Source organism: Egretta garzetta, unplaced genomic scaffold, assembly GCF_000687185.1.
Source record: "Egretta garzetta isolate BGI_Z169 unplaced genomic scaffold, ASM68718v1 scaffold617, whole genome shotgun sequence".
NCBI classification, from domain to species: Eukaryota; Metazoa; Chordata; class Aves; order Pelecaniformes; family Ardeidae; genus Egretta; species Egretta garzetta.
The window spans coordinates 523,306-534,191 of record NW_009260188.1 but is presented as its reverse complement, the minus strand read 5'-3'; the positions used below and the strand labels follow the sequence as shown (position 1 = coordinate 534,191).

Sequence of the window (10,886 nt, the reverse complement as noted above, 5' to 3'; positions counted from 1 at the left end):
TGGGACGTCTCCCAGCTGATGGGCTTGGAGCGCGGGCGCAGCTGGCTGGGCAGGACTGCGGCAGGCGTCTCTGGAGGCGTGTGTACGCGGCCAAGGCCGAGGCTGCCCCTGCAATACCCGTGGCCCCGAGGTGAGGGGGCGAGCGTCCCTCTCAGGGGAGCTGTGCCACATCTCGCACCTCAGGAGCCCTTCTTGTTCTTCTGGCCACTTAAGCCTTATTTCTGCACGCTTGGGAACTTGCTAGGCATCAAAAGACAGGCCGAGCCTAGGTGTGACCTATTCCCTTCAGCGGTGAGGCAGGTCAGCCACTGGAAATGGGAGAAGATGCTTTCTCTCGTGCTTGCTGGGTGCAGGCAGCCTGGAGGAGGAAGGTGGCTTTGGTAGTGGAGACGAGAGAGCCCTGAAGTGCAGGAAGCAGCTGTGGGAGAGAGGACAAGGAGCCAGGGGAGGAAGGTCAGGGTGTGCCACTTGTAAGTGGGTGTAGCATTGGTGGGACCTGAATGACAACAGGACTAAAGCTGGCCCACTGCTTAGACGCAGCCTGGTGGCTGGTGAGCTGTGAGGGAAACAGTTTGGGTTTATATGAGTCAAAATGAGGAGGCAGAACAGTAGTGGCAGGCACCCAGGAAATAGATGGCAGGAGGAAAAGAGAGTGGATTAAAGTCTTGCTTGACAGGGAGGTAGTTTGGTTAGGTGATGAGATTGGGGGAAAATGGGATATGTAGGTTTTTGGAGGGGATTTGGATTTGGGTAAGAGATCTAGGAAAACTTGAATGAAGAACCGAAGAGTGTGTGACAGTACAGATGGGGTGTAGGAAGGAGCTCATGATGGGTAGAAGGCTTCAAGCTTTCCAGAGTTGTAGATTTCTGGATATTGCTGACCCTTTGATGTCTCGACTGTTTTATGTTCCAACTCAGCTGCCACTGACTGGAAGGTGGGCTTCAGTTGTGAAGTACGTGGATACTGCTGTGAAGAGTCTCGTGGTAAGGAGAGACTGGGAAGTAATGATTCCTGTATTCTGTGAAGAGTGAAGTATTTCAGTGAAGAAAAAAAGCAGGGAATTTAAAAAAAAGCCTGAAAAGAACAAAAGAAGATGAGCACTGTTTGTCATGAACACAAGATGAAGTCTTGCAGAGAGTGAAAGAGCATTAAAATGTATAATCAGACTATTTTATAATGTGTGACAACAGTGACACAGGGAGATTTAATTATGTTTATATGGCAGTTTTCTAATACCTGATTCTGTTTCTGTTGTTATTCCAACATAGAACTTTAATAATTAGAAGAACCCCATTTATGTGATGCTCATTTCTGTATGAAGTATTTTGTCAGGCTAAACTTCAGATGGCTGATACCATTAAACAATTGGACCACTGCTGTGATATATGTTCTCTCTCTTTTCCTGTTATGTAAATACTTTTTAATGTAAACGCTTCTTGTACCAAACCTAACATGTCTTATGAATGTCACTTTTTAAAAATAAATAAAAAAAAGAGTCAGTCTTGACAAAAGTTAATAAGCTTGTTGGCTAGCATCTACATGCAAATGATTTCTCTCTCCGCAGCTTGTCATCAGCTTTTCCCCTCCATCCACCACTTGGGTTTCTTGTAGTGTTGGGCTTCAGGATTTGACACCAATGACGAAAGAAGGCATTTCAGGAGTATCATTCTTCCATTTGTGAGATTCTGAGCCAGCCAGCCTGGTGTGAGTTTTCAGTGGATTAAGTGGATGTTGATTCCTATCATATGACTACAGTCATAAAACTGTAATCTTGAGCCTTATCTTGTGATTTAAGATAAGAATTTTTTTAACTCATTTTTTTTAAACTTTTAACATAGTAACTGTTTAGCTATGAGTAACGCATACTTTAATTCCAGATCCGAAGTGGTAATACTTGACAAAAATGGAGCTAAAGTTTTTTGCCATACAGGAATGTACTGAGATAGTTGTTAGTGTTAAGTGTGGGCATAGTTGTATGAAAGTGTTTTTTGGATATTGATGCTAATAGAGAAAATAAAGTATTTTGGACTGGCATAGAAAGCAATCCTAGAGTTACAGTGTATTCTCACCTGGAGTGTGACAGGGAACCCAGGACTACCAGGAAGTCATTGATTTTAAAATTATTTCTGGGGTCACAGTCAGTAACACTTGTGAAGACACTGACAAGAAGACTACAATTTGGGATGATAAGCAGAGAAATACAGTTGTTGATAATTTATTGGTTGGGAATTAGTCAAGGCTGTTTTGATGGAAGCCACTACTTATAGCAATAATCTGATGAAATATAAATGAAAATTATTAACTTTCCATTCCTCTTTTTTTTTTTTTTTAAATTGGCGAACATGCTTATAAATGGCAAATCCATTTACGTGCCTGATGATGATGATCTCTAGAAATGACAAGTCCAGTAAGTAAGACTAAATCCTGCTCACTTGTAGAATAAAATTCCACTGTGCAGAAGAGTTGTTAATCTGTTATGAGCAATATGAGACTGGTCAATAAAATCACAGCTGCCAGAGAAATTTTTCTCTTTTGAGATTGAACATGTGAAATAATGGATGTGCTGGGATTGGGCTTCAGTTAAAAACACTAAATACAATCTGCAGAACCTGTTCAGATGTTTGAGAGAGACACAGTGAGAGAATCCAGGCGGTCCTAAACTGTCCTGATGAGAGTGTAGCCACTAGAGAAATGCCCAGTGTTTATCATTCACAGCACACTTGGAGGCTTTTCCGTTCTGTTTTTCTGAAATCATACAAGATCCTTGAGTCAAGGCTGGTGCCACTTGCTTTGTTTCAGTGAGAGCTCACCTTTTATTAGTGTACTTTGGAGGAAGAGCTGTTGAAGAACGCATGGAGGTAACTTTATGCATTGCAACTTGCTTGCTGTGATGGTGTGGACCTGTGGTGGTGTGCTGCCCCCTCGTCTCTGACTCCTCCTCCTTTGACCTCTTTCAAGTGATTAACCACCTGTGGCTGTGGTGATAGATGTGTCTGGTCATGAAGGATGCACCCACTGGATGTGTGGGGGGACAGATAACAATACAATAGCCAAGGGCTATTTTGGAATGTGCCCACCTAAGCACAGTGGTCAGTATGCAAATATGACTATGAGCCAATTATCTTACCCCCATAAATAGTGAGCAGCCCAAGAGCCCTTTGAGCTCTCCTGCACGGCAGCGGGCTGCACGCCAGGATCTCCCCTTGAGCAGGGACGCCTCTCAAGGTTACTGCTCGAGGTTGAGAGATTCCTTATCACAGCAGACTCTCGGTAAGTGACTAACAGCATGCTAACTTTGAAACCTTAGCTAAGTGACATAAAGGATTGATTGCACATATATAATCCTTTAGACATAAACCGTTGACCAAGTCTGGGACTAGGATTGGATCCAGCCGCACCTAGACTCCTCTCTGAGGGAGTTTAGAAAGCAAGGGGATCTTTTCTGAACCTCATGACTCCATGGGAGGGTCTCCCTGACAGTCTTGTCTGACCCTGTCCTCTGTGCAGTAAATAACAAAGTGTACCTTGCCATCGAATCTTATAAACTGTTGTTGCATTTATCACTGAACTTTGTTAACTCACTGTTTTACACCAATAAACCGTATTATTTGTGCCTCCCTCTCACTCCATCTGCGACAGGACCAGACGACATGATGGCGCAGAAGTCAAGAGCGACCCAGTTCTCCAACTCCCATTCAGTTCTGTACAGCCAGTTCACAGCAAGCACTTGGTGTGCTTGGAAACCACAAAGCTCATTTGAATAGCTGAGAACTGTGTGTTTTGGTTTATTTAAGTTCTGGTAGACTCAAAAGAGCTATACTTAGAAATAGGAGGATATAAAAATGTTTGTTTTATTAGAATTGTGAGTTCATAGGCTCAGAAATGACAAAAGCATTGCTGCCAACGTTCTGTAAGCTTTTGAACCAAACTTAATTAACCCTGAAATAGTTCTTCTTTGCAGTTTGGCAGATAGCTACCAAAAAACCACAGAAAAGAGTATCATGCTGGCTATACTGGAAGGGAGGGTTAATTAGGCATTGACACCCTCCCCCCAAAGCAGCAGCCAGATGGGTCTGTGGCTTTGCACTCATGCAGCGTACCCTAGTGACCTGTGAAGATCCCTGCTCCAGGAGGAACTGAGAAAGACCCAATAACAAAGCCAAGGTGACAGCTCTCTTCAGGGCCTGGGCATGCCAGGAGTGTTCATGACTTGGCTGGCAGTTGCTGCCTCCTCTTCATAAATCTTCTTTCCCACCCTTCCCCCTGTACATCTAAAAAGTGTGTGAATGCAACAGTCTTATCCTGTGTTTCTGTTAGTAAATCACAGAATTATAGAATGGTTTGGGTTGGAAGGGACTTTTAGAGGTCATCCAGTCCAACACCCTGCAGTGAGCAGAGACATCTTCAACTCATTCAGGTTGCTCAGAGCCCTGTCCAACCTGACCTTGAATGTTTCCAGGGATGGGGTAGCTACTGCCTCTCTGGGCAACCTGTTCCAGTGTTTCACCACCCTCATTGTAAAGAATTTCTTCCTTGTGTCTACTCTGAATCTACTCCCTTTTAGTTTAAAAATGTTACTCCTTGTCCTATTGCAACAGGCCCTACTAAAAAGTCTGTCCCCATCTTTCTTACAAGCCCCCTTCAAGTATTGAAAGGAAATTAAGATGTTTAGAGAGAAGTGATTAAAAATTAATAAAATTCAAAGAGGTTATGCATTAACCCCAATAAAAATCAAATAGCTTTGTTTTAGCCAAGAGAGGTAGACTCATATCTCACATGTGCATCTTAATTTGTTGAGTTTGCTTGTCACGCTTGCATTAAGAGAAAGGCGTGACAGATACTTCAGCTGGTGGCACTGGTAACCCTTAACCTGCTGTGCTGCACTGTGATGGCACTGGGATCAGGAAACGAAGCCCTGGAGTGCTCCTACGTGCTCCTCCCATCAGAGTAGGGGTCTGTGGCAGGCACTCCTTCCCTGGCTGAAGCCTGTGGTGCCTCTTATGGTCAGGAATTGAAGCCTAGAGAAGGGCAGCTTGGTCATGCTGAAGAAGGAAGCAAAGAGGGATGCAAAATGGGTTGAAAAGCTCTTCCATTTTTTCTCATCCAGTGCACACAGAGACCCAGTCTGGACTTGAAACCTCTCCCCGTGTAAGCTGCACGTTTCCAAAGCAGTCTTAAAAGACCTGTAATTTTCTGTCTTGGAGTTCATTGCCAGTGCCCTTATTTAAAGGGAACACAAGGCCCGTAGGTTGGGTATCGACTTAACGAAGAGAAAATGCACGTTGATGGTGTGTCGTTGGCCAAGTTCAATTAACTTTTAAATGTAAATGAGTAAGTGGCCCCAGACCAGGAGTAAGGACCCCAAGGGTTGGTTGAGTGTTCATTTCTAGGCTACACGGTTAGACTGCTTACTTTCTGTGACCTGGGAGTCTTGTATTTTGGTTTGCCAGAGATATGCATCCAGGTGTTTTTGTCCTCCCATCCTATTATGTTTTCCAGAGCTGTAGGCAATGGTTTTGTGCTTGCCCAAATTACAGCAGAGTTTGAGTAGAACAGAAACCTTGAGCTTGTCAGACTGAGGGCAGGTCCCAGCTGGGAGGTTATGTGCAGGCAAGGCTCCATTTGGAAGTCCACAATGAGATCTGCTGTTTTGAGGTTCGCACTACTGAAGGGGCTTGAGTTGAGTGGTCAGAAGGTGCTGTTTTACATCTGTCTTAGTGACAGGATCAATATTGATACAACAGAGACGGTGATGCTATATCATCACTGTGTGATATCAGAGCTAAGGATGCCATACTTAGCCGTTTTGGACTGACACATGTTCAGTGGGAAATAATATCTCTTTTAAGGTTACAGAGCAAAAGCTTATCGGGTTGTGTGCCAAATGTTATTGGCTTGATAAATGTTTTGAGCACTCCTTTAATTCATCTTCCGTGGTTAGTATTAAGCAAAGTTATCTTCTGAGTACAGTTTTGGAAAATACTTTTGCATTCAAATGTTCAAGGGGTCATATTGTACTTTGTGTCTTCTTATGTCAGTAGAGCAGTGAAATTATTATTAAACTTTTGACTAGATAAATTTATCACTGTAACATATGCCTGTATAGCCTTTTGGCTGGAAAACCATCTGCAAGGGTAAAATTTTGTGTTGTATGAAAAGTATAGGGCTTACTGTTTATGATATATTGGAGGCTTTCTGCTCATCTGACGTGTTTCTTAGCCAAGACTAAATCATCTGTTGGACACAAAAAGTTAGAGCATTTAATTCGATGTTGTGATACTGCAACTTGAGGAAGGACAAACATCTCAGAATGTGATTTTATTTTTCCGAAGGGAGGGGAATAACAAGTCTTGATGAACTGTGCAGCCTTTTTTTTTTTTTTTATTTGTTTGTTTTTCTTAATACTTGTAATGCAATCTCATTTCTTTTTAGATGGAAGTTACCAGGCTATTAGTCATCAGCTTTTACTACTTTTACCATAGTTGCCTGTACATTTTCCATCTAGATTCTCACTATTTCAGTGTCTAATCAGTTCTTTCACTTTCTAAGCAACTTTTATGTTCTGAGCATCGTAGGTGATATTTAGCTTTGTTTTCATAGTTTCACTCATACAGGGGAAAATCCTCTTTGAATTTGGTTTGACTCCTCTCGAAGACTGGGACTTGGATATATATGAAAGGATGATCCTGGCTAACCGTGAACTGTGGCTGGGCGAGGTAATCAGGTTGTTGTTGAATTTGTGTCCCCTTGCCTTCTCCCCATAGCTGAAGTGGGTGCCATTTTGGTGCCTAGCAATCCTAACAGCCAGGTAATTCAAAGAAAAGACTTAGGTGCTGCCAGACATATAGCACGTGAGTGGAACTTGAAGGAGATGCTGGGTTTTGACTTATGAACAATTTTTTCTCCAGTTCTTTACTGGACTACTCCTTTTTAAATCTAATTCTCAGTATTCAGAGAAACACTTTTAAGTAGACCATACAAAATATGTTGGAGGCATGTCGGTGCGAGTTGCATGGCTTTTTTTCCAAATACTCTCCATATTGGCTTTAAAGTAAGCTAATTGGAATAATACATTATTTTTAGTGTTTCTACGTCTGCATTTTACATTTTAGTGCATCTTATTAAAAAACAAAAGACAAGGAACAAGGAGTGTTAGCTTAATCATGGCCAGCACTTTCACATATGGCTATAAAAGCAGTAGTGTTTTGGGGGGTTTTTTTGGTTGGTTTTTTTTTTTTTTTAGGTGGACCTTGCCTAAGCTGATTTTTTAAATGTTTTGCTTGCTTTATCTAATTATTTTGCCATTATAAGTGATGAGAATTCACTTCTGTGTAATCTAAAAGTTTGTTCTTCTGTATTGTGGGTTTCACCATCACAGAAGAAAGGCGGATTACTGATTCTTCTGAGTGTCCTCAGTGTGTGCCTGTGCAGGGATGTGTCCAGGCACTGGAGCTGAATGCCCTTCTCTAACTAATGGTACCTATGGGATGTTATTGCCACACACCTAAGCTATTTGTCTCCCAATGTGAAAAGAGATTTAAATGGCTGTGCGGCACCACAGGTTGTTGGACTCTCTCAAACTCAGATTTTTCTTACTTATTTGGGAAACTTGTAGCCACAGGTAATTTCTGAAAGCCTTGAGATAAAGGGAGAGGGTTGGGTTATGTGCCATGAAGAAGAATTTCTGAATATTGATCATATCTTTATTCTGACATATGGTCGGTCTATAGGCCTTTTTATACCATGAGTGACTCCAAGCAGGGAGTCACTGATAAGCCTTGGGTTATCTGGATAAAGATTCTGGAAACCTAAGAAGAAAGTGCCTGGGAGACTGCTGGACCAAGGTTTGTGTCTTCTCTGCATGGTACCTGACTATACAATAGCGTATAGAATTTAGATCAGCTTTGTGGGTAGAGCTCTTATTTAAAGGATAAGGATGTTTGACTTGGTCCCATACTATGTGCTTGAATCGTATCAGGCAGCTTTATCGTCTTTAAGGGCATGGTAGGATCTGACATGGACACTGGAAAAGGATGAGTGGAGATTGCAGGAAGATCCTTGATGAAAGCAACAACAGAAACCTATTTTGTCCAAATGAAGAAAATCTAAGCATGTTAGTATGTAGGGTAGAGAGTGTTGTTTCTGTGGGTGGATGAACAAGATTTAGAACAGAATGAATTAGGCAAAGCTCGGAAATTACCTTTTGGTAGGAAGTTTACATCAGTCTGAAGTTAACCTTGCCTCCAAAACTCTTTTGTATAGGCAGATCTGTCATGCTGGCCTATGTCTTTTTCAGTCATCTAGCTGAAGTAGAAGATGCCAGATACCAAGTTTTATTGCGGTGGAAGAGTAAATGAAAACAAAGGCTTGCCTCACTATTCCATTGAGGTCAAGAGAGTAAAATCAAGCTTTCTTCAGGGAACTTGTTTCTTCATTAGCAGAAAAACTTGAAGGAGGATGCTCAGAATGGAGCTTTAATCAAGTGGGTGCGAATAAAAAGAGGAAAAGAATAAGGTAAGAATGATAGCTATATAGATGTCCACTAAACTAATGGAAGGTCCAGAAAGCCAATATAGCCTGGAGGAGGTTGTACTGGTAAATGCGGGAATGATTGGTTCCAGAGAAATCACTCTTTTTTGGACCCACATTTTAATCTTTGAAGAGTTCATTAGTTTGGTAAGACTTCAGGTCTTTGCCCCTGCTTTGAGCAGGGGAAATGGCTAGATGATCTCTAGAGTTCCCTTCGAGCCTCAGCTCTTCTGTCATCCCATGAAGATCTGCACATTTGTTGTCAGCAGTTCTAGCCCTGCGTGTCTTTTAAGAATAGTTCAGAAAAGTCCTTAGTTATCCCAAAGTGATATGTTATTTTGTCCATATTTATTTGATCCTGAAGTCTCTTTCTGCCACTTTGTGTGATGGTTAAGTGGTAAAAACAGTTTATACATGAGATCTAGCTTTTTTTTTTCTTTTTCTCCTCCAGTCTTTTGTCACCTGCAAAACTTCAGGTTTTTTTAATGTCAGGTAACTGGAAAAATATTAAGTATTATGAAGTCTGCAGGAATCCACCAGAAACGTGCTTAAAGTTGATTCCCTGTTTAGTTGTGTCTTCAGAGTAATGTTTTGTCATGTTCTTGCATTGCTCTAGTTATAAACCAAAATGTTGTGTACTGCTAAATCAGGTATCTTACATAAATCTTTTTTTCCTTTGACCTTATTACTCTTATGATCCAGATTTTCAACCTAATCCTAAATTAGTTTAAGACCTCTATTCAGTACATCCATGACTAATTATCTTAACTGTATTTTAATTTTCTTACAAAGTTTTGTATTACAGTTACTTGGATTGTCACTTTTTTTTTTTTTTTTGGTAATGGTGCAGTGTTAGCTTTCCTCTAATCTTCTAATACTTTATGCATTTTAAGACTCACTGAAATAAAAATTAATGGTGCATAGTATGGCTTATTCAACTTCCTAAATTCTTGGATGTTGTTTATCTGATCTGCGGGTTTAAAAATATTTAGCTTTAGTAGATGATGTGTTAACATCTCTTTTCAGATACTGTTGGATTGCAAAGTATTTTCACCATGTGACTACATAATCTAGATATCCTTTAAGAAATGTAGCAAAATACTTATTGAACACTTTTCTTTCTTACCATTTTATGTTCTTACTGATTCTGACATTCCTAGCCAGTATGGGTCCAGTAACACAGTGGAAGTTAAGCATTTTTATTGTTGTTTTTCGGAACAAACTTCTTTCTATCACCCTCAGTTAAACTATCTGCATGGACTTTCCTACCCCCGGTGTTTATTTGCTTCTCTTAGAAATCTCTTACAGTTTAGGACTTCAGGGTTTATAGCCGCTATTAAGAGAAGTCTTCCATTATGTCATTTGAGCCAGCTGCTTTTAGTTCCCCTCTCCAGCTGTGGTTTAGTGAACAGCTGGGCTAGGCTGATGATGTGTCACTGCCAAAAGGAGATCTTATTCCCTACCCCTTCTCTGCTCTTAGGTTGGGAGTTCCTGTGCCCGGTGTTTGCCAGACTCTGCTGCAAGCTGGTTCAGTTGCCTTTATTTAGTAGAAATATTTTCTTCTTCTTTTTTTTTTTTCATTTTTTTTCCCTGGCTTTGATGTATGCCTGGTTGGTGAGTTAGGCTGACTCATGAAAGGATACGAGGCATGCCAGAGCTGGTGCAAGGTATGGGTGAAGATGGAGAGCATGGCCTATGTCTTTTGGCAATATTGAACTGTTCAACCGCCTCATCGTGAAGCTGTAGCATAAGCCAGTTTGGTTGGTTTTAATTAGTGTAGCATCTCAATCATGGGATTATTGCTTTATAAGCATTTATAAAACCTAAAACTAAAATCTAAATCTAAAATCTAGAAAATCTAAACATCTTAGGTCATGCAGAGAGAAAATTAGAAAGGCAAAAGCCCAGCTAGAACTCAACCTGGCCACTGTTGTAAGAGATCACAAAAAATGGTTTTACAAATACATTAACAACAAAAAGAGAGCCAATCCTTTATTGGTGGCAGGGGGGAACATTGCCACCAAGGATGAGGAGAAGGCTAAGATACTTAATGCCTTCTTTGCCTCAGTCTTTAATGGCCCAACAAGTTATCCCCAGGGCACTCAGCTCCTTCAGCTGGACGACAGGGATGGAGAGTGGAATAAACCTCCCATAATCCAGGAGGAAGCAATTTATGACCTGCTGTGCCACCTGGACATCCACAAGTCTATGAAGCTGGATGGGATCCGCCTGAGAGTACTAAAGGAGCTGGCAGAGCAGCTTGCCAAGCCACTCTCCATCATTTTTCAGCAGTCCTGGTTAACAGGGGAGGTCCCAGATCACTGGAGACTTGCCAATGGAATAAACCTCCCATAAT

General features: G+C 41.4%; 1 long non-coding RNA gene across 1 annotated transcript; it reads left to right on the top strand.

Moving 5' to 3' along the window:
- Nucleotides 1-44: 44 nt before the first annotated feature.
- On the top strand, nt 45-1,723 carry LOC118452631. The gene is made up of 3 exons (XR_004842428.1): nt 45-300; nt 919-984; nt 1,566-1,723. It is a non-coding gene; the product is annotated as an uncharacterized LOC118452631 (long non-coding RNA).
- Nucleotides 1,724-10,886: the final 9,163 nt, after the last annotated feature.